The sequence below is a fragment of the Pleurodeles waltl genome, chromosome 4_1, assembly GCF_031143425.1.
Source record: "Pleurodeles waltl isolate 20211129_DDA chromosome 4_1, aPleWal1.hap1.20221129, whole genome shotgun sequence".
In the NCBI taxonomy this organism is placed as follows: Eukaryota; Metazoa; Chordata; class Amphibia; order Caudata; family Salamandridae; genus Pleurodeles; species Pleurodeles waltl.
The window spans coordinates 35,209,359-35,234,640 of NC_090442.1; the positions used below are offsets into that span (position 1 = coordinate 35,209,359).

The following is a 25,282-nucleotide window of genomic DNA, read 5'->3' on the forward strand; positions in this document are numbered from 1 at the left end:
CTGCCAATACCCTGCAGTCAAATCAAAGGTGCTTAGATACTTGGCAGATGCCAGTGTATCTATTAGCTCATCTGCCCTGGGTATAGGGTGAGCATCATGTTTTGGTTACCTGGTTGAGACCTCTGTAATCAACACAAAATCTCATTTCCCTTTTACCATCTTTGGAATTAGGTTTTGGTACAAGTACCACAGGAGAGGCCCATGGACTTTCAGAGTGCCCAACCACTCCCAGTTCAAGCATTTTCTGCACCTCCTGCTTTATGCAGTCTCTGACGTGGTCAGGCTGCCTATAAATCTTACTTTTTACAGGCAAGCTGTCTCCAGTATCTATAGTGTGCTCACACCAAAAAGTGGTGCCTGGCACAGTAGAGAAGAGTTCAGAAAACTGACCCAGGAGATTTATGCAGTGGTCTTTCTGCTCAGCAGTAATACAATCTGCCAAAACTACACCTTCCACTAGAGCATCTTGTTCTGTGGGAGAGAAGAGATCAGGGAGAGGGTCACTCTCTTCTTCCTGTCCCTCATCTGTTGCCATGAGCAGGGTGAGATCAGCCCTGTCATAGTAGGGTTTCAGGCGATTGACATGGAGCACCCTAAGGGGACTCCTGGCAGTGCCTAAGTCAACTAAGTAGGTGACTTCACCCTTTTTCTCAACAATTATGTGGGGTCCACTCCAATTGTCTTGGAGTGCTCTTGGGGCCACAGGCTCCAAGACCCACACTTTCTGCCCTGGTTGGTACTGAACCAAAACAGCCTTCTGGTCATGCCATTGCTTTTGGAGCTCTTGGCTGGCCTGAAGGTTTTTACTGGCCTTTTTCATGTACTCAGCCATCCTAGATCTTAGGCCAAGTACATAGTCCACTATGTCATGCTTTTGAGCTTTTAAAGGTTGTTCCCAACCCTCATTCACAAGTGTTAGAGCACCTCTCACAGGGTGTCCAAATAGGAGTTCAAAGGGGCTGAAGCCCACTCCTTTTTGGGGCACCTCCCTGTAAGCAAAAAGGAGGCAAGGTAACGGGACATCCCATCTCCTGCGGAGTTTGTCAGGGAGTCCCATTATCATTCCTTTGAGAGTTTTATTAAACCTCTCAACCAGTCCATTTGTTTGTGGATGATAGGGTGTAGTGAACTTGTATGTTACACCACATTCCTTCCACATGGCCTTTAAGTAAGCAGACATGAAATTGCTTCCCCTGTCTGATACCACCTCTTTTGGGAAGCCCACCCTGGAAAATATTCCCAGGAGGGCGTTTGCCACTGCAGGAGCTGTAGTGGTCCTTAGAGGAATTGCTTCAGGATATCTGGTGGCATGGTCCACTACCACCAAGATAAACCTATTGCCTGAAGCAGTAGGAGGGTCAAGGGGGCCAACTATGTCAACCCCTACCCTTTCAAAGGGAACCCCAACCACAGGCAGTGGAATAAGGGGTGCCTTTGGAGTTCCACCTGTTTTGCCACTAGCTTGACAGGTTTCACATGACTTACAAAATTCCTTTGTGTCCTCTGACATTCTAGGCCAATGAAACAAGGGGACAAGCCTGTCCCAAGTTTTCATTTGCCCCAAATATCCAGCTAAGGGAATGTCGTGGGCTAGAGTTAGGAGGAACCTTCTGTACTCCTGAGGAATCACCAATCTCCTGGCAGCTCCAGGTTTTGGATCCCTTGCTTCAGTGTACAAAAGGTTATCCTCCCAGTAAACCCTATGAGAGTCACTGACATCCCCATTTGCTTGTTTGACAGCTTGCTGCCTTAGACCCTCTAGCGTGGGACAGGTATGCTGTGCCACACTCAGCTCCTCCCTGGCAGGCCCCCCTTCACCCAAAAGCTCAGCAGTGTCTGCTTCCAGCTCCTCTGGTGTAGGTTCTGCACAGGGTGGAAATTCTTCTTCCTCAGAAGTTGAAGCCACTGTAGAGGGAGGGATAGTAGGTAGTGTTTTACCTTTACTAACCCTAGCTTTAGGGAGCACTTGGTCCATTCTTCCAGGATCCAAGTCACCCTGTCCTTTTTGCTTTTTGGCCTGAGCCCTGGTCAAAGCAAACTTATGCCCTGGTATGCCCAGCATTGCTGCATGAGCCTCCAACTCCACCTCTGCCCAAGTTGATGTCTCTAAATCGTTCCCAAGTAGACAGTCTACAGGTAAATCTGAGGCAACCACAATTTTCTTTGGACCAGTAACCCCCCCCCAGTTGAGATTCACAACAGCCATGGGGGTGGCTAAGAGTGTTGTTATGAGCATCGGTTACTTGGTACTGGTGACCAAGTAGGTGTTGTTCAGGGTGGACCAGTTTCTCTATTACCATTGTAACACTGGCACCTGTGTCCCTGTAGGCCTGAACCTCAACACCATTTATTAGGGGTAGTTGCTTGTACTTATCCATATTAAGGGGACAAGCAACCAAGGTGGCTAAATCAATAGCCCCCTCAGAGACTAACACAGCCTCTGTGGTCTCCCTAACAAGACCAACCCCAACTAAATTACCAAAAGTGAGCCCAGCTACTCCCTTGGATTGGCTATTAGTAGGTTTGCTCCCAACACCACTGCTATTACTAGGGGCACTAGGTGTAGCAGCAGGGGTTGTAGTGGTGGGAGGCTTGGTGCTTTTCTTTGGGCAACTGGGATCAGTTGTCCAATGGCCTTTTATTTTACATAAATAGCACCATGGTTTATTTTCTTTGTTTTGATTTGAAGAGGATTTGGGCCCACCACCCCCACCAGAGTGTTTTTGTGGGCCTGATGAAGACTCATTTTTAGATTTGTCCCCACCCTTGTCAGAAGACTTACCATCCTTCTTCTTGCCATCCTTGTCACCCCCTGTATGAACTTTTCTGTTCACCCTTGTTCTGACCCATTTGTCTGCCTTCTTTCCCAATTTTTGGGGAGAGGTCAGATCAGAGTCTACCAGGTACTGGTGTAACAAATCAGACAAACAATTATTAAGAATATGCTCTCTCAGGATTAAGTTATACAGGCTTTCATTGTCAGAAACTTTACTGCCATGTAACCACCCCTCCAAGGCCTTCACTGAATGGTCAACAAAGTCTACCCAGTCTTGTGAAGACTCCTTTTTGGTTTCTCTGAACTTCATCCTGTACTGTTCAGTGGTTAAGCCATAACCATCTAGGAGTGCATTCTTAAGAACTGTAAAATTATTGGCATCACTTTCTTTAACAGTGAGGAGCCTATCCCTACCCTTTCCACTGAAAGATAGCCATAGGATAGCAGCCCACTGCCTTTGAGGGACCTCCTGTACAACACAGGCCCTCTCAAGTGCAGCAAACCACTTGTTAATGTCATCCCCCTCCTTGTAAGGGGGAACTATCTTATGCAGATTCCTAGAATCATGTTCTTTTGCAGGATTACTATTTGGAATACTGCTGCTGCCACCATGGGGTCCTAACCCCAACCTCTGTCTTTCTCTTTCTAAATCAAAGGACTGCCTATCTAAATCTAGCTGTTGCTTCTTGAGCTTCAGCCTGGATTCTTCCACTCTCAATCTATTGAGCTCCCTTTCTAACACTCTGTCATCAGGGTGGGTGGGTGGGGCATGCCTTGAAACAGAAGTATGGTGAGAATGAACAGAGGGAGACCTGTCCCTAACAGATGGCACTCTAACAACCTGGCTAACAGAAGTAATACTCCTACTGTGATGAGAACTCACATTAGTACCAGCATTGCTAGGTGGCCTGCTAATGGGCAGGTTGGGAAAGTTTCCTTCTACATCTTTTGCTAGGGGTGCCCCAGGATCAGATTGGGAACCATCAGCTAATCTCTCAACAGAAGTGCCACCTAAGGTCTTATCTTGTTCAATGAGCATATTAACCAATAGTTCTCTAAAGGGATTCTTTCCTACCCCTAAACCTCTATCAACACAGAGACTCCTTGCTGCTTTCCAGCTAAGGTGGTCATATGCAGTCTTGGACAGATCCAGAGTTTGATCTGTACCAGACATAATAGAAATGGTTTAAGGGAAAGAAAAAGTGAGAAAAATGTTTTCAGAACTTTTTAAAGGACAGAAAAAAACTTTTTAAACGTTTAAAGAACTTTTTGAAAGTTTTGAGGTACTTTTCATCACTTAGCAAAGAAGTGAGAGAAGAAAAGCAAAACTTTTTGGTTAGGTGTACATACACTGAACTTGTTTTGTATATTTTTCTCTTATGAAAAGTACAATATGACAAAGTGGTAAGTAGTTGCAAAGTACTTATCCCGTCGCTGCTTCCAATGTAGGAGGCTGGACTGGCTTGTAGTGGGTACCAAGGGGTACTTACACCTTGCACCAGGCCCAGGTATCCCTTATTAGTGTAGAGGGGTGTCTAGCAGCTTAGGCTGATAGAAAAGGTAGCTTAGCAGAGCAGCTTAGGCTGAACTAGGAGACGAGTGAAGCTCCTACAGTACCACTAGTGTCATATGCACAATATCATAAGAAAACACAATACACAGATATACTAAAAATAAAGGTACTTTATTTTTATGACAATATGCCAAAGTATCTCAGTGAGTACCCTCAGTATGAGGATAGCAAATGTACACAAGATATATGTACACAATACCAAAATATGCAGTAATAGCAATAGAAAACAGTGCAAACAATGTATAGTCACAATAGAATGCAATGGAGGCACATAGGGATAGGGGCAACACAAACCATATAGTCTAGAAGTGGAATGCGAACCACGAATGGACCCCAAACCTATGTGACCTTGTAGAGGGTCGCTGGGACTGTAAGGAAACAGTGAGGTTTAGAAAAATAGCCCACCCCAAGACCCTGAAAAGTGGGTGCAAAGTGCACCTAAGTTCCCCAAAGAGCACAGAAGTCGTGATAGGGTAATTCTGCAGGAAAGACCAACACCAGCAATGCAACAACGATGGATTTCCAGACGAGAGTACCTGTGGAACAAGGGGACCAAGTCCAAAAGTCACGATCAAGTCGGGAGTGGGCAGATGCCCAGGAAATGCCAGCTGTGGGTGCAAAGAAGCTGCCACCGGATGGTAGAAGCTGTGGATTCTGCAAGAACGACAAGGGCTAGAAACTTCCCCTTTGAAGGATGGATGTCCCACGTCGTGAAGAGTCGTGCAGAGGTGTTTTCGTGCAGAAAGACCGCCAACAAGCCTTGCTAGCTGCAAAGGTCGCGGTTAGGGTTTTTGGATGCTGTTGTGGCCCAGGAGGGACAAGGATGTCGCCAATTGCGTGAGGAGACAGAGGGGGCGTCCAGCAAGACAAAGAGCCCACTCAGAAGCAAGCAGCACCCACAGAAGTGCAGGAACAGGCCCTACGAAGTGGAATGAACCGGAGCTCACCCGAAGTTGCACAAGAGGGTCCCACGAAGCCGGAGGACAACTCAGGAGGTCGTGCAATGCAGGTTAGAGTGCCGGGGACCCAGGCTTGGCTGTGCACAAAGGAAATCCTGGAAGAGTGCACAGGAGCCGGAGTAGCTGCAGAACACGCAGTTCCCAGCAATGCAGTCTAGCGTGGGGAGGCAAGGACTTATCTCCACCAAACTTTGACTGAAGAATCACTGGACTGTGGGAGTCACTTGGACAGAGTTGCTGAGTTCAAGGGACCTCGCTCGTCGTGCTGAGAGGAGACCCAGAGGACCGGTGATGCAGTTCTTTGGTGCCTGCGGTTGCAGGGGGAAGAATCCGTCAACCCACGGGAGATTTCTTCTGAGCTTCTAGTGCAGAGAGGAGGCAGACTACCCCCACAGCATGCACCACCAGGAAAACAGTCGAGAAGGCGGCAGGATCAGCGTTACAAGGTCGCAGTAGTCGTCTTTGCTACTTTGTTGCAGTTTTGCAGGCTTCCAGCGCGGTCAGCAGTCGATTCCTTGGCAGAAGGTGAAGAGAGAGATGCAGAGGAACTCTGATGAGCTCTTGCATTCGTTATCTAAGGAATTCCCCAAAGCAGAGACCCTAAATAGCCAGAAAAGGAGGTTTGGCTACCTAGGAGAGAGGATAGGCTAGCAACACCTGAAGGAGCCTATCAGAAGGAGTCTCTGACGTCACCTGCTGGCACTGGCCACTCAGAGCAGTCCAGTGTGCCAGCAGCACCTCTGTTTCCAAGATGGCAGAGGTCTGGAGCACACTGGAGGAGCTCTGGGCACCTCCCAGGGGAGGTGCAGGTCAGGGGAGTGGTCACTCCCCTTTCCTTTGTCCAGTTTCGCGCCAGAGCAGGGCTGAGGGATCCCTGAACCGGTGCAGACTGGCTTATGCAGAGATGGGCACCATCTGTGCCCATCAAAGCATTTCCAGAGGCTGGGGGAGGCTACTCCTCCCCAGCCCTGACACCTTTTTCCAAAGGGAGAGGGTGTAACATAAATGGTAAATGGCTGTGAAATAACGTGGACGTTATTTCACTCAGGCTGCACTGGCAGGCCTGTGTAAGAATTGTCAGATCTCCCTATGGGTGGCACAAGAAATGCTGCAGCCCATAGGGTTCTCCTGGAACCCTAATACCCTGGGTACCTCTGTACCATATACTAGGGAATTATAAGGGTGTTCCAGTATGCCAATGTAAATTAATTAAATTGGTCACTAGCCTGTTAGTGACAATTTGGAAAGAAATGAGAGAGCATAACCACTGAGGTTCTGGATAGCAGAGCCTCAGTGAGACAGTTAGTCATAACACAGGTAACACATACAGGGCACACTTATGAGCACTGGGGCCCTGGCTGGCAGGGTCCCAGTGACACATACACTAAAACAACATATATACAGTGAAATATGGGGGTAACATGCCAGGCAAGATGGTACTTTCCTACAAGTAGCTATAGCAGAGCAGCTTAGGCTGAACTAGGAGACATGCAAAGCTCCAACTATACCACTTATATCACTTAGCACTATATCACAAGAAAACACAATACTCAGTTACTAAAAATAAAGGTACTTTAGTTTAGTGACAATATGCCAAAAGTATCTCAGAGGATATTCCACCTTAGGAGGTAAGTAATATACACAAAATATACACACACAGACCAAATCAGGTGAGTAAACAGTTAGAAAAGTAGTGCAAACACTGTAGAACACAATAGAATGCAATAGGAGACAATAGGCCTAGGGGCAACACAAACCATATACTCCAAAAGTGGAATGCGAACCACAAATGGATCCCAGGCCTAGTGTAGTATGTAGAGGGTCGCTGGGAGTGTAAGAAAACACTAAGGGTGTCCAAAATACCCCACCCCAAGACCCTGAAAAGTAGGAGTAAAGTTACCCTACTACCCCAGAAAGACAGTAAAGTCGAGATAGGGAACTCTGCAAAGACAACAACTGACTGCAAAACACTGAAGACGGATTCCTGGACCTGAGGACCTCAAAGGAAGGGGACCAAGTCCAAGAGTCACGCAAGTGTCCAGGGGGGGCAGGAGCCCACTAAACCCCGGATGAAGGTGCAAAAGGGCTGCCTTCGGGTGGAAAAAGCCGAAGATTCTGCAACAACAAAAGGTGCCAGTAACTTCTCCTTTGGTCAGAAGATGTCCCACGGTGTGCTGGAGGATGCAGAGTTGTTTCCACGCAGAAAGACCGCAAACAAGCCTTGCTAGCTGCAAGAGTCGCGGTTGAAGGTTTTGGGTGCTGCCAAGGCCCAGGAGGGACCAGGAGATCGCCCCTTGGAGGAGGAGACAGAGGGGGTGCGCAGCAACACGGAGAGCCCACACATAAGCAGGCAGCACCCGCAGAAGCACCTGAACAGACGTTCAGAAGATCTGAGTACGACGGTCGACTCAGAACAACAAAAGAGGGTCCCACGAAGTCGGAGTCCAACTCAGCAAGTTGGGCAATGCAGGACGGAGTGCTGGGGACATGGGCTAGGCTGTGCACAAAGGAAGTCTTGCAAGAATGCACAGAAGCCCTAGCAGCTGCAGTTCATGCAGTACACAGGATTACTGTCTGGCGTGGAAAGGAAAGGACTTACCTCCACTAAATTTGGACAGAAGGGCCATTGGACTGTCGGGACACTTGGATCCAGCTCCTGTGTTCCAGGGACCACACTCGTCAAGATGAGAGGGGACCCAGAGGACCAGTGATGCAGAAGTTTGGTCCCTGCGTTAGCAGGGTGAAGGTTCCGTCGACCCATGGGAGATTTCTTCTTGGCTTCCAGTGCAGGGTGAAGGCAGATAGCCCTCAGAGCATGCACCACCAGGAAACAGTCGAGAAAGCCAGCAGAATGAGGCACTACAATGTTGCTGGTAGTCTTCTTGCTACTTTGTTGCGGTTTTGCAGGCGTCCTGGAGCAGTCAGCGGTCGATCCTTGGCAGAAGTCGAAGAGGGAAGTGCAGAGGAACTTTGGTGAGCTCTTGCATTCGTTATCTGGTGAGATGCCCACAGGAGAGACCCTAAATAGCCCTCAGAGGAGGATTGGCTACAGAGAAAGGTAAGCACCTATCAGGAGGGGTCTCTGACGTCACCTGCTGGCACTGGCCACTCAGAGCTGTCCATTGTGCCCTCACACCTCTGCATCCAAGATGGCAGAGGTCTGGGACACACTGGAGGAGCTCTGGGCACCTCCACCGGGAGGTGCTGGTCAGGGGAGTGGTCTCTCCCCTTTCCTTTGTCCAGTTTCGCGCCAGAGCAGGGCTGGGGGATCCCTGAACCGGTGTAGACTGGCTTATGCAAGGAGGGCACCATCTGTGCCCTTCAAAGCATTTCCAGAGGCCAGGGGGGGCTACTCCTCTCAGGCCCTTCACACCTATTTCCAAAAGGAGAGGGTGTAACACCCTCTCTCTGAGGAAATCCTTTGTTTTGCCTTCCTGGGACTGGGCTGGCCAGGCCTAAGGGGGGCAGAAACCTGTCTGTTGATTGGCAGCAGCGGTGGCTGCAGAGAAAACCCCGGAAAGTTAGTTTGGCAGTACCCGGGCTCTATGCTGGAGACCCGGGGATGCATGGAATTGTCCCCCTAATACCAGAATGGTATTGGGGTGACAATTCCACGATCCTAGACATGTTACATGGCCATGTTCGGAGTTACCATGGTGACGCTACATATAGGTATTTACCTATATGTAGTGCACGCGTGCAATGATGTCCCCACACTCACAAAGTCCAGGGAAATTGCCCTGAACAATGTGGGGGCACCTTGGCTAGTGCCAGGGTGCCCTCACACTAAGTAACTTTGCACCTAACCTTCACCAAGTGAGGGTTAGACATAGAGGTGACTTATAAGTTACTTAAGTGCAGTGTAAAATAGCTGTGAGATAACGTGGACGTTATTTCACTCAGGCTGCAGTGGCAGTCCTGTGTAAGAATTGTCTGAGCTCCCTATGGGTGGCAAAAGAAATGCTGCAGCCCATAGGGATCTCCTGGAACCCCAATACCCTGGGTACCTAGGTACCATATACTAGGGAATGATAAGGGTGTTCCAGTATGCCAATCAGAATTGGTAAAATTAGTCACTAGCCTGCAGTGACAATTTTAAAAGCAGAGAGAGCATAAGCTCTGAGGTTCTGGTTAGCAGAGCCTCAGTGATACAGTTAGACACCACACAGGGAACACATACAGGGCACACTTTATGAGCACTGGGGTCCTGGCTAGCAGGATCCCAGTGACTCATAGGCAGAAACAAACATACATACAGTAAAAATGGGGGTAACATGCCATGCAAGATAGCACTTTCCTACAAACAGTATGGTTGATCCCAGCACCTGCGCTCTCACACCTCTGGCCTGTATCTCTGGAACTGTTGTATTTGACAGTCAAGCCAGCCAATTTAACAAGCACTGGCAAAGACAACAGGTCTCGCCTTAGGGACAAATTTGCTTTGCAAATGGTTTTAGTTATGGTGCACATCCTCACTGTTGCTGTGTAACATTGCTAATAAACAAAGAAAGAAAACCTACGCTGCCAACTGCATTATTTGGTAGGCGTATGCACCAAGCTTGTGCACAGCAACAAAATACCACAATTTGTTTGCTTTTTTAACTGATTCCCGTTGGATCAGGAATAAATAAATAAATAAGTAAGTTGAGTCACTGGGAGGAAACACCATAGGTTGGGAAGGAACCCAGGTGAGAAAGCAACATGGAGGGCGGGCAAGAAACACACAGGGGTGCACAGTGAGGAGACTGAAAAGACACATGGAATGAAATCCATTAACTGTCGGTTCAGCGCCGTCGGCTCTTTGATCAGTGACAGGCTATTTTTCTTCCATCAGTGAGGGGCGATCAAACACCCTTATTTCCAGCGCTGCTTCTGCAACGAGGCACCGAGCTAACTGCACAACTAAAATGTATTTAAGAAATATATCCCGCTCTCTTACACAGTTGCTTCATTCAACAGTTCTGGAACTTATAACTGTCTACATAAGCCCCTTGAATAGGTGAAAGCGATTTCCACAAACATTTAGCTGCTCAGTACAAAAGGAAATAAACCGGCATTGTCATGTGAAGAGGCTCAGAGCCTAAAAGGTTTTCTCTCTTTAACCCATTGAAAAAATTAACGTGACACGAGGAGTTCAGAGAGTACATCCGCAGACCTCATATGCGCTTTGTTTTGTTGTTGGTAAAGGATACACGACGCTGAACACTTCTACCTGAAGCGCTACATTGCATGCTCAGCTCAGAACATCTGGGAGAGACCTTTTTTGCTTAAACAGTGCACAGACATTTGAATAAGTCTCTATAAAGAATGACGCACCTCAGTGGGAAGTTAGGTGTGAAGAGGCTGTCTCAGTGGTGCAAGCTTATCTTTGGGGAAAGATGCACAAGGAGCTGTAAATAGTTTAACAGGCCGCTGCATGTAATTATATTATTTACAAGGGCTGACAGAGGATGGAAAGGGAAAAACAAGAAGAAAAATGCTTTAGGGATTGACCCTAAAAAGAACCGCTTTTTTACCAGCAACAGAATATACTGGACCCCTCAAAGGATAGCAAGATTTGTTTGGACCCTGACCCCAAGATGCAAATCATGAAGCCATTGAGAAGAAACGATGAGCATATGTTTGCTATATGTCCTTGGATCAATGGGTATTGGGACATCATGTGTAAACTCAGAGCTGAAACTGGGAGTTAAAATCAAGAAGAGCATGATGCAAACAATGGAATAACACAGACCAGGCACTATGAGAAATCTGATGCAAACAATACAGTAACACGGGCCAGACATGAGGAGAATCTGATGCAAACAATGCAATAACACAGGCCAGGCACTAGGAGAATAAGATGCAAACAATGCAATAACACAGACCAGGCACTAGGAGAATAAGATGCAAACAATGCAATAACACAGACCAGGCACTATGAGAATAAGATGCACACAATGCAATAACACAGACCAGGCACTATGAGAATAAGATGCACACAATGCAATAACACGGGCCAGGCACAAGGAGAATCTGATGCAAACAATGCAATAACACAGCACAGGCGATAGGAGAATCTGATGCAAACAATGCAATAACACCTACCAGGCACTAGAAGAACCTGATGCAAACAGTGCAATACCACAGACCAGGCACTATGAGGATAAGATGCACACAATGCAATAACACGGGCCAGGCACAAGGAGAATCTGATGCAAACAATGCAATAACACAGACCAGGCACTAGAAGAACCTGATGCAAACAATGGAATATCAGGTGCCGAGGGTAGCTCTGTATATTACATGTACAGACTCACACCAAGTCAAGGCACATTTAGATAGTGGAAGCCACCAAGTGTGCTGCTCCACTAGATTGTAGGTCTTACAGACTTTAATATGACAGGCATTCGGTGAGACCTGGCACTAGTTCTCTCGGCCTATATATCATAAACATGTCAAAAAAGGATGCAGTAAGATGCAGTGCAGTGCACAGATTCCTCACAGTGCAATAAGATGCAGTGCAGTGCACAGTCTCATAGTGCAGCAAGATGCAGTGGAGTGCACTGACTCCTCATAGTGCAGTAAGATGCATTGCAGTGCACAGATTCCTCACAGTGCAGAAAGATGTAATGCAGTGCACAGAACCATAGTGCAGCAAGATGCAGTGGAGTGCACAGACTCCTCATGGTGCGTTAAGATGCAATGCAGTGCAGAGATTCCTCACAGTGCAGAAAGATGTAGCGCAGTGCACAGACATAGTGCAGCAAAATGCAGTGGAGTGCACAGGCTCCTTGCAGTGCAGTAAGATGTAGTCCAGTGCACAGATTCCTCATACTGCAGCAAGATGCAGTGCACAGACTCCTCATACTGCCTTATGATGCAGTGCAGTGCACAGACTCCTCAAAGGGAAGCAAGATACAGTACAGCACAATGCACAGACTCCCTACAGTGCAGTAAGATGCAGTGCAGTGGCACAGATTCCTCACAGTGCAGTAAGATGAAGTGCAGTGTGTACAGATTCTTCCTAGTGCAGTAAGATGCAGTGCAGTGGCACAGAGTCCTCACAGTGCAGTAAGGTGCAGTGCACAGATTCCCCACAGTGCAGTAAGATACAGTGCAGTGTACAGATTTCTTACAGTGCAGTAAGATGCAGTGCAGTGCACAGACCCATCACTGCAGTAAGATTCCTCACAGTCCAGTAAGATGCAGTACAGTGCGCAGATCCCCTCTTTAACACAAATGATGACCATGAACACCCCCAGGGCCAGAAGGAAAGCCCAACAGAGGTCCCCCGATAGAAAAGCCAGTGCACAGATTCCTCATACTGCAGTAAGATGCAGTGCACAGACTCCTCATACTGCCTTATGATGCAGTGCAGTGCACAGACTCCTCAAAGGGAAGCAAGATACAGTACAGCACAATGCACAGACTCCCTACAGTGCAGTAAGATGCAGTGCAGTGGCACAGATTCCTCACAGTGCAGTAAGATGAAGTGCAGTGTGTACAGATTCTTCCTAGTGCAGTAAGATGCAGTGCAGTGGCACAGATTCCTCAAAGTGCAGTAAGGTGCAGTGCACAGATTCCCCACAGTGCAGTAAGATACAGTGCAGTGTACAGATTTCTTACAGTGCAGTAAGATGCAGTGCAGTGCACAGACACATCACTGCAGTAAGATTCCTCACAGTCCAGTAAGATGTAGTACAGTGCGCAGATCCCCTCTTTAACACAAATGATAACCATGAACACCCCCAGGGCCAGAAGGAAAGCCCCACAGAGGTCCCCCGATAGAAGAGCCAGTGCACAGATTCCTCATACTGCAGTAAGATGCAGTGCACAGACTCCTCATACTGCCTTATGATGCCGTACAGTGCACAGACTCCTCAAAGGGAAGCAAGATACAGTACAGCACAATGCACAGGCTCCCTACAGTGCAGTAAGATGCAGTGCAGTGGCACAGATTCCTCACAGTGCAGTAAGATGAAGTGCAGTGTGTACAGATTGTTCCTAGTGCAGTAAGATGCAGTGCAGTGGCACATATTCCTCACAGTGCAGTAAGGTGCAGTGCACAGATTCTTCACAGTGCAGTAAGATACAGTGCAGTGTACAGATTTCTTACAGTGCAGTAAGATGCAGTGCAGTGCACCGACCCATCACTGCAGTAAGATTCCTCACAGTGCACTAAGATGCAGTACAGTGCGCAGATCCCCTCTTTAACACAAATGATGACCATGAACACCCCCAGGGCCAGAAGGAAAGCCCCACAGAGGTCCCCCGATAGAAGAGCCAGTGCACAGATTCCTCATACTGCAGTAAGATGCAGTGCACAGACTCCTCATACTGCCTTATGATGCAGTGCAGTGCACAGACTCCTCAAAGGGAAGCAAGATACAGTACAGCACAATGCACAGACTCCCTAGAGTGCAGTAAGATGCAGTGCAGTGGCACAGATTCCTCACAGTGCAGTAAGATGAAGTGCAGTGTGTACAGATTCTTCCTAGTGCAGTAAGATGCAGTGCAGTGGCACAGAGTCCTCACAGTGCAGTAAGGTGCAGTGCACAGATTCCCCACAGTGCAGTAAGATACAGTGCAGTGTACAGATTTCTTACAGTGCAGTAAGATGCAGTGCAGTGCACAGACACATCACTGCAGTAAGATTCCTCACAGTCCAGTAAGATGTAGTACAGTGCGCAGATCCCCTCTTTAACACAAATGATGACCATGAACACCCCCAGGGCCAGAAGGAAAGCCCCACAGAGGTCCCCCGATAGAAGAGCCAGTGCACAGATTCCTCATACTGCAGTAAGATGCAGTGCACAGACTCCTCATACTGCCTTATGATGCAGTGCAGTGCACAGACTCCTCAAAGGGAAGCAAGATACAGTACAGCACAATGCACAGGCTCCCTACAGTGCAGTAAGATGCAGTGCAGTGGCACAGATTCCTCACAGTGCAGTAAGATGAAGTGCAGTGTGTACAGATTGTTCCTAGTGCAGTAAGATGCAGTGCAGTGGCACATATTCCTCACAGTGCAGTAAGGTGCAGTGCACAGATTCTTCACAGTGCAGTAAGATACAGTGCAGTGTACAGATTTCTTACAGTGCAGTAAGATGCAGTGCAGTGCACCGACCCATCACTGCAGTAAGATTCCTCACAGTGCACTAAGATGCAGTACAGTGCGCAGATCCCCTCTTTAACACAAATGATGACCATGAACACCCCCAGGGCCAGAAGGAAAGCCCCACAGAGGTCCCCCGATAGAAGAGCCCAGCTCAGCTCAGATATTTCTGATAGTGCAGTAAGATGCAGTGTAGTGTGCAACAATTCCTCACACTGGAGTAAGAGGCAGTGCAGTGAAAGCTCCATCATAGTGCAGTAAGATGTAGTGCTGCATGCACAGATTCCTCATAGTGCAGTAAGATGCAGTGCACAGATTCCTCACAGTGCAGTAAGATGCAGTGTGCACAGACTTTTATAGTGCAGTAAGATGCAGTGCCGAGCACACAGATTCCTCATAGTGCAGTAATATGCAGTGCAGTTTGCACAGGTTCCTCACAGTGCCGTAAGATGCAGTGACACTGATTCCTCATAGAGCATTAAGATGCAGTGCAGTGCACAGATTCCTCACAGTGAAGTAAGATGCACATCCCTCAGTGCAGTGTGTACAGATTCCTCACAGTGAAGTAAGATGCACATCCCTCAGTGCAGTGACACTGATTCCTCATAGTGCAGTAAGATGCAGCGCAGTGCACAGATTCCTCACAGTGCAGTAAGATGCAGTACAGTGCACAGATCGCTCAGTGCAGTAAGATGCAGTACATAGATTCCTCACAGTGCAGTAAGATGCAGTGAAGTGTGTACAGATTCTTCCTAGTGCAGTAAGATGCAGTGCAGTGGCACAGATTCCTCACAGTGCAGTAAGATGCAGTGTGCAGAGACTTCTCACAGTGCAGTAAGATACAGTGCAGTGTACAGATTTCTTACAGTGCGGTAAGATGCAGTGCAGTGCACAGACCCATCACTGCAGTAAGATGCAGTACAGTGCTCAGATCCCCTCTTTAACACAAATGATGACCATGAACACCACCAGGGCCGTAAGGAATGCCCCCCAGAGGTCCCCCAATAGAAGAGCCCAGCTCAGCTCAGCCTGGTTCCTGGCCGACATTTCTGAGAGTGCGGTAAGATGCAGTGTAGTGTGCAACAATTTCTCACAGTGGAGTAAGAGGCAGTGCAGTGAAAGCTCCATCATAGTGCAGTAAGATGTAGTACTGCATGCACAGATTTCTCATAGTGCAGTAAGATGCAGTGCACAGATTCCTCACAGTGCAGTAAGATGCAGTGTGCACAGACTTTTATAGTGCAGTAAGATGCAGTGCCGAGCACACACATTCCTCATAGTGCAGTAAGATACAGTGCAGTCTGCACAAATTCCTCACAGTGCTGTAAGATGCAGTGACACAGATTAGTCATAGTGCATTAAGATGCAGTGAAGTGCACAGATTCCTCACAGTGCAGTAAGATGTAGTACAGTGCACAGATCCCTCAGTGCAGTAAGATGCAGTACATAGATTCCTCACAGTGCAGTAGGATGCAGTGAACAGACTCCTTGCAGTGCAGTAAGATGCAGTGCACAGACTCATAGTACAGTAAGACGCAGTGCACAGATTCCCTCAGTGCAGTAAGATGCAGTGAACAGATCCCTCAGTGCAGTAAGATGCAGTGCAGTGAACAGATTTCTCATAGTGCAGTGAGGTGCAGTGTCCAGACTCCTCACAGTGCATTAAGATGTAGTGCAGTGCACAGATTCCTCAGTGCAGTAAGATGCAGTGCAGATTCCTCACAGTGCAGTAAGATGCAGTGCACAGAACCCTCAGTGCAGTAAAATACAGTGCACAGATCCCTCATAGTGTAGTAAGATGCAGTGCACAGACCCCCTCAGTGCAGTAAGATGCAGTGTACAGATTCCTCATAGTGCAGTAAGATGCAGTGCAGTGTGTACAGATGCCTCAGTGCAGTAAGATGCAGTGCAGCGCACAAATCCCTCAGTGAAGTAAGATGCAGTGCAGATTCCTTACAGTGCAGTAAGATACAGTGCAGTGTGCACAGACTCCTCATACTGCAGTAAGATGCACCGCAGTGCCATATCCCTCATAGTGCAGGAAGATGCAGTGTACAGGTTCCTCACAGTGCAGTAAGATGCAGTACACAGATGCCTCACAGTGCAGTAAGGTGCAGTGCACAGATTCCTCACACCGCAGTAAGATGCAGTGCACAGAGTCCTCACAGTGCATTAAGATGCTGTGCAGTGCACAGATGTGTGCAGAAGGTGCAGAACTGTGGACATATTCCTCATAGTGCAGTAAGATGCAGTGCACAGACTCCTCACAGTGCATTAAGATGCAGTGCACTGCTCAGACCCCTCAGTGCAGTAGGATGCAGTGCACAGGTCGCCTCTTTAAAACAAATAATGACCACAAACACCCCACAAGGCCGGAAGGAAAGCCCCCCAGAGGCCCCCGGATAGAAGAGTCCTCCGCATTGAGCGAGGAGGTAACAGGCCAGAGACGACGCAGGAGATCTGCGCTGCGGCGCGACCGCGAGACAGTAGAAGAGGGCGCAGGGGTGGCACGGTTGCGGAGGGCTGACCGGAGCTGTCTCGTTTTGGCTCTCGGTGGGGCCTTGGCTCCCGACCCCCTTTCCCCTCCCGTCACGTCACTCCCTCCCGACGACGTAGTGCCGCGGGCAACCGATACCGCCCTCGACTGCGGGAGGATCTCCCGGGCGGCTTGCAGTGGCACGTAGCACAGCGACAGCTGGAGAAGGAAGACATCGGCGACCCTTGAGCAGAGGTGGGGACTTTTCACCGGGGGCAGTGCGAGTCACATGGCCCGAAGTCTTTCCTGTGGAATACCACCTTAGAGAGCAGTGGGAGCACCCACCTGCCTGCTCCTCTGAGGTAGGGAAACTAGCGCTGAACACATGCTCCCATGAAAAATCCAGCACTTGCCAGGCTTTAACACAGGACACCTGTAATAACACCTCCGCCGCCGCCGTCTCTCCCTCCGCCTCGGCCGCGGCTCTTTGTTTCTTTCGCGTTGCGCGAATACCAGCTCGGCGGCGGCCATCTTGGGTAAGGATCTGCGCCATATTGAGTCGGGACGTCAGCTGTGCCCTGCAGTGAAAGTCGCCATTTTAGATGAGGGAGCAGCGAACGCGCCCACTCCGTACCTGGCGTCTGAACGGGTAACCGGAGGAGCCATTTTCCCACAGGGTCACAACCGTCGCCAGTGAGGTCGTACGCCATCTTAGTGATGACACGCTCCCTCTCCAGTGGAGACATCTGCATTAGGGGCAATCCGTATCTATACGTATGAGGCGGCCGTCGTGGAAAAGGACGAACTCCGTCTAGAGTGAAGACTGCGCCATCTTGGATAAGGACGTACTCCGTCTAGAGTGAAGACTGCGCCATCTTAGATAAGGACGTATTCCGTCTAGAGTGAAGACTGCGCCATCTTGGAAAAGGACGTACTCCATCTTCTGTGAGGACTGCGCCATCTTGAATAAGGACGTACCCCGTCTTCTGTGAGGACTGCGCCATCTTGGATAAGGACGTACCCCGTCTTTTGTGACGACTGCGCCATCTTGGATAAGGACGTACCCCGTCTTCTGTGACGACTGCGCCATCCCGGGGACTACGGAGCCCGTAAAATAGACGAGTCCCCAGGGAGGACCCGAAGCGGCTGGCCCCACTCCGCTGAGCTGAGCCGTGCGTGCCTCTGACACCCTGCGGAGAGAAGGAAAGCGGAACACCGGTGACCTGATCGGGGTCAAGGAACAAAACTGGCGAGGCCCTTTGACTTGGGGCCCCTGGAAAACTAACTCTAGAGACCCCTACTCGGAGGTCCGACAGAGCACCACTGGGGGCACCTGAAGACAAGATTGTACAAACGCAGCATTAAGGTGAGAGCCTCTGGGAATATAAGGGAAACACCCCTGGTCCTGGGAATCACCTGGCGAGTTGAATTGAACCAGATCCCAGCAGGGACTATTTCCAAGACTCTGCACTAAGAGGGGGATTTCAAGACCAAAGCAAGAGTAAAAGCGATCCACCCAGTTTCTTTCTGACCCCAACTATGGATTGTGGGCTCTGAGAGTAACTCCACACCTTGCCCCATCACTCGAGCAAACTACAACGATCTGTAGGGAAACCACCTACATTTGGCACATGCACATCACCGCAAAATGGGTAAAACGGGCCAACGCCGTGCAGTACAGTCCTCTAGACTCTTAGGGCATTTGGAGGTAGTTCTGTCTGAGGTAGGAGTGAGATGCACTCCTTGCACCATTTCTTCACAGCTGTGCAGCACGTAGTGCCAGTTGCAACGTTTAGGTTTGCGCAAGTACGCACGCTGGTCTTTCGCTGTATTGGCAGCAGCCCCAACATTCTGGACACAGGGCATTTGAGCCCCTTTGGGATGGCCAGCTGACTAGGGGTTCCTGGTGGTTTGTAGGGCGCCAGGCCCCATTGTGTATTTGTGGTGATAGGAAATGTATTTCTGGTAGTTTGTTTTTCAGACCCTGTTCTGGCTACCTCTAAATTGTGTTTTATGATTTTGAGGTTCTGGCATACTTTGGGTGATGCTAGTGTAATTATGTTCCACCCTGTGCTTTTTGCCCATAACGATGCCGATACTTAGGAGATAAGTATCTAATATGAGACTGTTGAGATTTGGGGCGTACAATGTCTTTGATACCTATTGTGATGCTGTGCTTTATGTGGTTTATATCTCAGGATGATAAGTACAGTGACTTTCCCCTTACACCACTCCATCTCCTATCCTATCTTGTTGAATCAGCCCTGTTCTGAAGTAACAACCTATCCCTAATCGCCTCACTTTCCTGTCTCCACTATAACTCAGGTTCCTTCACCCGATGTCTGGATTACGTGCCCCCTTCTTGCCCTCATACTTCTCCTCACCGCCACCGTCCTAGTAACACCCTTCCCTTTTCCCCACCACCCTCCTCCTCCACAATTTCCCAACATGGCCACCGCTCGAATTAAGTCTGGAATTAATTGCTACAAAATTATCTACCCTTCTAACCTGTCTAAAGCTGCAACAAAACGTTTCAAGCATAACACCATTGAATATTTCCCCGATTCCCTTTTTGTCGATCAGTTTTACAATGGTCGATATGGGGGGCTCAAAAACGATCTAATTTTTTTCATGCACGACATACCCTCTTGGTCTACCAGCTTTTACAATTCCTTTAACGTCACCTCCTCCTCCTCTATCCCCCATGGGAAACAGCTAAAAATTTCCCCCTCTGCGTGTTTTAACGGCTCCCTCACTATCTCACTCTATAACAACGGTACTGTTATGATCCAAGCCAAAGACTCCTGTCTCTCTCTCTTTGACCGCCTCTTCCATTCCCTACTCCCCTCCCCTGCTACCGGGCTATCCCTTGACTCTCCATCTAGCTCCACCAATTACTCCCTTTCTCCTCCCCTGACCCCCCCACTCTCCAACAGGCTGCACCCTGGGGAGGCACAGGTCGACCCTCATCTCTCGCCTCGGACCTCCCCTCACATTCTTCCCCCCTCACAGTGTGCCCCTCCCCTCTTCACTTCAGCCTTACCTCTAGCTAACACGCTCCTCGTCCATTCCGCACCGTCCCGGCACTCCATTCTCATCTCCTCCCCCCTATCGCTTCCGGCCACCCCCCTCCTTAGACCACCTCTCCTCCAGCCCTCTCCCCCTGTCTATGTTCCCTACGCTCCCCTTGTTCCCTCCTCCGCTCTTCTTTTCCGCCCACTCCTCCCCTCACTATGTACCCCGATTTCCCCGCAAATACATTCCATCTCTCTCCCTCCCCACTCTCCTCCAGCACTGCTGTGCTACCCCCTTTCCTCCCCTGGTAACCCCTTCCCTCCCTCGGACCGAGCAGAATCACTTCCTTTCTTCAACTTCCCTTTCTCCCAATCCCCCCCATTCTGCCCGATACCCGCTCCATCACAGCCACCTCACTCAGCTGCCAGGACCTATCCAACTCTATCCAACTCCCCCCCCTTCCTTTCATACCTCCCTAATCCCTACGACTCCTCACACTCCTCCCCTCTCCTATCGCCCCACCGCCCCACTCCTCTACTATCGCCCCCTAGTTCTGCCCTTAATTCCTATCCTTCTTGCAACGCCAACAACAACAACTCTCCTCTCACCCCTGGTGCACCAACTCCTGCTCTCACCCTAAACCTTTCCCCACCTCTGAACCCTATACCTCTACTCCCCTCCCGTTCCCCCACCTCTTCCTGCCGTACACTGCCTAGTGCACCCCCTCCTGTTTCCATCGAGCCACCCATTACGCCGTGCTCTTCCTTACTCTCTCTGGAAAAAAAGCTAGGCTCTCTAATCACCGCCATCTCCCAACTTGAAGCTACCATTTTAGTTTTAAGCTCCAAGATCTCGACTTTTCCACACACCTCAATTCCTTTGGCTAACACTCACCCTTCCACGAGATGCACCTCACCACCTCACCCCACTATAGCTAAACATAGCCAGTCGTCTGCAAATCCACACAAGCACTCGAACGCCACCCTTCCTTCACTTCCACTTCCCAGTAACCCTGAAATCTACACTATTCCGACCATCTCCTCTGTCAGAACCACTCGCCCACCTAAATCCTCCCGAGCGCCCTCATATAAGCACAATATCCCTATCACCCCTCATAGCCCAAGTGCCCCCGTCACCAAAACAGTTGCGTCAGAGCTGCGCTGTCTGCTCCACAACTGCAGATCTGCAATAAAACACAAACTTGAAATCTCCGATACCATCAACCAGCACAATATTGACATGATCTTCCTCACAGAGACCTGGTTCAACGATACCTCTCACTCTATGTTTGATCTCCTTGTACCCACAGGCTATTCTATACTCAGAAATGACAGAATTGACAAAGTGGGGGGAGGTGTTGCGGTCATCTTTAGAAACTCCCTTCAACTTAAGGCTCTTCCTAACAGCTCCTGCCACACTTTTGAATGCCTATCACTTGAGCTTCAATTGCACCACCGCTCACCTCTCAGATTCCATGCTATTTACCACCCGCCTGGTAGCAGCCCTTCGTTTATGGAGGAACTCACGGACTGCATCAGCGACCAATTAACGCAAAGTGACAATCAGATCTTGTGGGTGACTTCAATGTCCACTGGGGCTCGCCTCAAGACACAAATGCGAATTTGCTGGCCACCTTCCTCTCTGCAAACGATCTTATCCAACACTGCACAGAAACAACACACTCTAAAGGCTCAATCCTAGACCTTGTCATTTCTAAAGCAGGCTTGCTGACTATCGCTACCCCTATTCATGTAGACTGGTCGGACCACCTCCTCATCCCATTCTCTCTTCACCTATCACACTCTATAACTCTGGGCCAGCCTAAGAGGGCTACTTCCTGGTTCCGTGACACTAAAAATATTGACCTCAGTACCCTCTGTAATTCTGCCTTGCTATCACTTCCAAGGCTAGACCCGGACCTAGATGTCAACGAACTCACCTCCCAATGCCTCACAGTCCTTGCAGTCGAAATCAATAATGTCGCTCCTCTCCAAAGCAAAAAGAAAAGGCCCACTCCCTCAGCACCTTGGTTCAACAAATCCCTCTATGAAGAAAGGAAGTTCATAAGAGCCCTTGAGAAACAATGGAGACAAGCTCCCTCCACTGAAAATTTGGCCACGCTTCGTTCAGCAAGATCCAAGTACCACAATCTCATCTTCCTTGGAAAAGCGTCGCACTACAAATCCCTCCTTGACTCAGCCAAAAATAGACCCAAAAACTATTCGACCTCATCAAGAACCCTAACAGCTCTCCCCCAACCTCCAAATTGGAAGATTCCACAAAGAAAGCAGCGGAATTCGCTATATTCTTTGACGAAAAGGTAAAAGCACTTGTAGATCAGGTCATTCATCCTACCCCCACAGAGGAGTGCAAATCCTTAACCATTTGGCAAAACTTTGACCCCATCTCTGACGATGCTCTCCTCAAATGCATCCTTGATACAAAGCCTTCTAACCATTCTCTTGACCCCATCCCTAGTGCCATTGCCATTGACTTCTATACTAATTCTCTTTCCTACTGGACCACTCTGGTCAACCTCTCCCTCAGTCAAGGCTCCCTTCCTGTGTCCTTCAAAACTGGGCAGGTCACCCCTCTGCTAAAAAAAACCACTGCTGATGCGAACGACCTCAACAACTACCGTCCCATCACTAACCTACCCTTTCTTGCGAAAATCACAGAAAAATGTGTAGCGAAACAACTCTCTCGCCATATCAAGGAAAATGATCTTCTTGACAATTTCCAGTCTGGCTTCATTCAAAACCGCAGCACTGAAACAGCCCTGCTGCTAGTGATTGATGACGCGCTGCGGATACTCGATTCAGGGGAGTCTTGTCTTCTAATTCTTCTTGACCTTTCTGCAGCCTTTGACACTGTCAATCACAACACTCTCCTTAACACTCTTCAACAGAGAATGGGCATGGAGGGCACTGTGCTCAAATGGTTTGCCTCCTTCCTCTCTGATAGATCCCAAATGATCAAAATAGCGAAGTCTTTCAGCTCCTGTAGCAGTCAGTCAAGGTGTTCCTCAAGGCTCCATACTTGCGCCCACACTGTTCAATCTCTATTTAGAACCGTTGGGAAATCTGCTGAGTAAATCCGGGATCCACTATCATCTATATGCGGATGACACTCAGATTTACCTTAAGGTGGCCTCCAATCACGATCTCTCCTTCCTTAGCTCTACCCTCGACTCCATTCAAAACTGGATGGTAACTCATCAACTGATCCTGAATCCCTCCAAAACAGAATTCCTCCTCCTTTCCTCCTCCCTTTCTCATCCCCCAGTGCAAACATGGATGGATCAGATCAATCTAATGAACAATAACCCCATCATTGTCGAGAGCGCAAAATCCCTTGGTGTCATTCTTGACAAAAAACTTAATCTACTCTCCCACATTAACTCCATTGCAAAGTCTGCTCGACACCAACTGCGCCTTATTTGGGGGATTCGTCGCTTCTTCCCGGAGTACGACCTTAAAACCCTGGTCCAAGCACTGGTTCTCTCCAGATTGGACTACTGTAACTCTCTTCTTACTGGCCTTCCCAAATCCCACCTTTCCCCCCTGAAGTCTATTCTCCATTCAGCAGCTCGTTTCATATATGGGGCCAAAAGAAGCGACCACATCACACCCATTTTATCCACCCTCCGTTGGCTTCCCATAGAGGCAAGATCTATCTACAAAACTGCATGTATCACCCACAAAGCCTTGCACTCCTCCTCCCCTCGCTACCTGGTGAATAAACTGAAACTCTCTGGGGGCTCCAGACCATCACGTAATGCAGAAAAGTTATTGCTTGAACCCCCCATTTTCAAGAAGGAAAGATTGATGGCCCAATCCTTTTCAGGCAACGCGGTGAGAATCTGGAACTCACTTCCGCCTCAGCTTCGGACCACCACCTCTTCCCAGGCCTTCAAAACTGACCTCAAAGCTCTCCTCCTTCAAAGACACTTCCAAAGTTAATGCAAGCCCTCTGTTTTCAGAAGGAAGTCCTTCCATTATAGGATATTCTGTTCTCCATGCCTATAGAAGTGCCTTCCCAGGGTGTTTTTGTGTTTTGAGTGTCTGCCATTTAGTGCAGTATTTTACCTCTACCTGTATCTTGTACTCGTTTGTAACATGCACACTGCACCTTTCCTTTTCAACGTATCATTTGCTACCTCTTATATCTTGTTTGCTTTTGATACATGCACAACGGCCACCACTGCCTCATGTAACATAACTATTGTTTTAGTGTTTTGAGTGTCTTCCATTGATTGCAACTTTTTTTTACCTCTATTCGTACTTTATTTACTCTTGTAACCTGCACACGTCACTTTTTCCTCTCATAACGTATCGTTTGCTACCTCGTTTATTTTTTGCTCTTGATACGTGCACAATTATCACGATTGCCTCTTGTAATGTAAAGCTTGTTTTTGTAACAGGCTCACTTGTAATTTTTCTCCTCTTGTATCTTTACTTTGCCTATTGTGAAGCGCTCTGACACCTTCGGGTAAAGTCCGCGCTATATAAAAACGCATTAAATAAAATAAATAAATAAAAAATAAAGAGCCCAGCTCAGCCCGGCTCCTGGCAGAGATTCATTTCAGGATTATTCAGCCTATTTTCAAAACAAACACAGCAGAAGGTGCTGACAGTCTCCTACCTGAGCAGAAACCTGTGCAGACATTTCCAGGCTCTCTCCTCCTCCTGGGGTGGGGGGCAGGTGCAGACGTAGGGTCTGAGGGGGGTCTGTGAGGAGCTGAAGATGAAGATAACTGCACAGGCAGACACGGGGTCCCTCCTCCTCCTCTGCAGCAGGCTGGACACAGTGGGAGAGGCCGGAAGTGATGTCAACATCCGCTGCTGGTGCTGTCTATGCCGCTGCTAACCCGGAAGAGGAAACCCTTCTCCCTTTCATATAACGTGCTCAGTGGATTTCATCAGCAGTCAAGGAGCGCCCTCTGGTGGCCGCTGACAGAACCTCCCCTCAGGCTCCAGCAGTGAATACATTTCATACAAAGAAGCAATTCGTGAAGTCAAACAATGTCCAACAAGCCTGCTTTATGCATTCTTCAAACTCCACATACTCAGCACCCATACTGCTCATTAAGGCACATTTTGCTGCTTTAGGGATTTCTATTGCTTACTGTTTGTCCTGCTCGCCTTGGTGCACAGCTGGCAAGTATCTGCTTTGCATATGTGTGACCTTAGTATATTCTCAGGCTGATTATGTGTGACATTTCCATATTCGCAGGATGCTTATGTGTGATATCTCAGTGCCGCATGTGTGATACACCAAGTGATACACAAGAAAGCAGTTAAATCCACATAATGCCTGCATTTCACAAGTAACAGTTTGGACAATATAATATGCCTTAAAAACTACCACACACAGCTATCCAGAC

At 48.6% G+C, this 25,282-nt stretch overlaps 1 protein-coding gene across 1 annotated transcript in view; it reads right to left on the minus strand.

Moving 5' to 3' along the window:
- Positions 1-24,704, minus strand: part of LOC138287322 (zinc finger protein 271-like) — a 67,555-nt gene extending 42,851 nt beyond the window's left edge. The window contains exon 1 of the mRNA XM_069227676.1: positions 24,541-24,704. The gene's annotated coding sequence lies outside the window, so the exon portion shown is untranslated. The remainder of the gene's footprint in view (positions 1-24,540) is intronic.
- Positions 24,705-25,282: the final 578 nt, after the last annotated feature.